Raw genomic sequence first — 2,500 nt, 5'->3', positions numbered from 1 at the left:
AGCCTCTCGTGAATATAGCTCAGTGCAGGTTAACACGAAGACAGCATGGTAGACTCACCTTCCTAGCCACGGTTTCCTACAGATACAAGAGACTAACTGTTCCTTCTGCCAAGGACAAAAATAAATTTGCAGTGGAAGGGTATAAAATGTACTATAGTTTCTCATTTCTATCTCATGGCTCAATACTTGTATACTTCAAATCGAGCCAGGAGGGAAGGGAGGGTGGAAGGACAACATCTCAAGAAAAAAAATCCATTGTGTTTGCTTTACTGCAAACTGATGTTGTTCGAAATTCAAACTGAAGTATACTTAATATCTTGAAATAAACTGAAGAGAATCAGTACTGGTATCATCTTTTTGTCTAATGAAGCAAATTACATCACGTAAATAATACGATAGTTAATCAAACCCTGCCATATGACGTAGTCTATGTAAAATAAATAAAAGATAAATACGTTTTATTTGCTCTCGGCAGTGTTTATTGCAGAAAAGCTTTAACTAATTCAACTAAACCATAACAACGTTACATTCCATTACAAGGCTAACGTATTTCAGTTGGCCTTAAATCTAACATCCACCATTCAGGGGCCGTTTGCTCGAAGCGTGGTTACCTGTTGGTTAGGAGGTATCAAAACCTATAGGTTTCCGTGATACTTAACGCTGGTTAGCGCTAACCACGCTTCGAGCAACCCGGGCCAGATCGCTTGATTACAGGTCCAATACTTGTAACGTACTGAGTGTTTTCACATGACGTCATGTCGGCCATATTGGTGTTCCAAATCAATACTGAGGGAATTGAACTATTTTGTAATGCTGAAAACTTTCTTTTGTTTCATTAAAAAAACATGGCCGCTGGTCACGTGAGTGAAACACACTAGCTATTGGACCTATATAGAATCACGAATTTTAGACTCAGCTAGTTGCGTGAGTTCACGTAGGATAATTTGGGACAATGCCTGCATGGCCCCTTGCATTGCAAGATATTGATGATAATGATAGTAAGAAAAATATTATCTAAAAAAAATAAGAATAACAATAAAAGTTCAAATAAAGGCCTACAAACTCTTGACACTCTTTATAAAGCTAGAATCCGTGAGCTGTAGAATCCAAGGTGATAACTATATACAATGACAATTTAAACAAAAATTAACAAGATATTTTTTCTATAAAAAACTATGTCTATTTTTTTTAACATCACTTTGAACACGGAAACATTTTCGATCACCTCTATCCGTCTTTTCGTGAAGGCTATTCATCAAGCAGCGACCCAGAAACATCCAACGCTGTAACGCTCTGTCATATAAAAGTTTCGGAGTTTATTTCAATGGCCTTTCCATACAACGCTTTTTTTCGATTTCGAAGCGAGAGCCCGGTAAGTCTCTGGTTTTTAGGCACTAAATAGAATTAAAACAGAACCTGTTTCCAGGTCGAATTGGAATTTGGAGTGTTACAGGTTTTTGTGGAGGCTAAATCGCAGCAAAGATGAGAACCACCAGCAAACTCGACTAATTTAGGATTCAAACCCAGAGCACATTGATATCATCTGATTCATGAGACACATAAAATTACGTTTTCAGAAGCATCTAAGAATCTACTTACAGCTGATCTATAGCAAACAGTTATCTAACTACGGTATTATTGGCTATTTAACAATTATTTCATGAGCGCGCGTTGGATATGAGATGGTAAATAGCCAACGAGGCGCGTAGCGCCGAGTTGGCTATAACCAATCTCATATCAAACAAGCGCGAATGGAATAATTGTTTTATTAAATTCTTTAATCTCCAACAGTTTGGAAGTACGAAATACGAGCGAAAAAAGCGAGAAAATCCGAGCGAAATCGAGAAAACTTGATGAAGATGCGATGTTGTGTAATACCTGGTGGTCAGACAGACGCAGCTCGTCACAAAAACATTTCTTACTTTTTCCCGTACTTCTAAACGTCGGAATTTCCAAACTTTCCACAAAAACATGTTTTTGTTTTAGTTTTTTTGCTTTATTCAGAGAGAAATTTCGCTTTCCGGCGAAAATAATTTTAGCTTAGCAATCATTTGCCATATAAGGTCAAACTAAGGTATCTGAGCTGATAACCGAGATTGAGTAAACCAATCAGAGCACGAGAAATGCATTAAACGCGGTTGAGAATTTAAGAAGTTCAGTTATTGAAGAAAGAAAAGAAAAGCGTTATCTGTTACGTGCAAGCCAAAACTGCACCACAAAACACAGAAAAAGGCCAATCCTCGGCCTGGTCCCAGAGCATTCTACAGGCTCGATAAAACCTGGACTCTGTGATGCGTCGTGACGTCATCGAAAGAGATCCCTGTTTCCCAGACTTCGCGAGACAACGGGGCAAGAAATAAAGTCTGGCGACTAGGCTAGCCAGTGACATGCATTGTACACAAAACACTGCATGTGGGTGAACACTTGACAATATAGTAATGCTCCTTGCAAGGTTTCCCCCCCCCCCCACCCCCCTAAGCTTTTCTTATTTTCTTTAACT

The 2,500-nt window shown here is 38.7% G+C and overlaps 1 protein-coding gene across 2 annotated transcripts in view; it reads right to left on the bottom strand.

Annotated features, from left to right (window-relative positions):
- Nucleotides 1-462: 462 nt before the first annotated feature.
- Nucleotides 463-2,500, bottom strand: part of LOC138033819 (uncharacterized) — an 18,008-nt gene continuing 15,970 nt past the window's right edge. For both annotated transcript variants that reach the window (XM_068881675.1, XM_068881676.1), the window contains exon 8: nt 463-2,500. This exon is cut by the window's right edge and continues 640 nt beyond it. The gene's annotated coding sequence lies outside the window, so the exon portion shown is untranslated.

The sequence above is a fragment of the Montipora capricornis genome, chromosome 14, assembly GCF_036669925.1.
Source record: "Montipora capricornis isolate CH-2021 chromosome 14, ASM3666992v2, whole genome shotgun sequence".
Taxonomy (NCBI): domain Eukaryota; kingdom Metazoa; phylum Cnidaria; class Anthozoa; order Scleractinia; family Acroporidae; genus Montipora; species Montipora capricornis.
The sequence above is the reverse complement of the archived record's forward strand: the minus strand, read 5'-3'. Positions and strand labels throughout refer to the sequence as shown.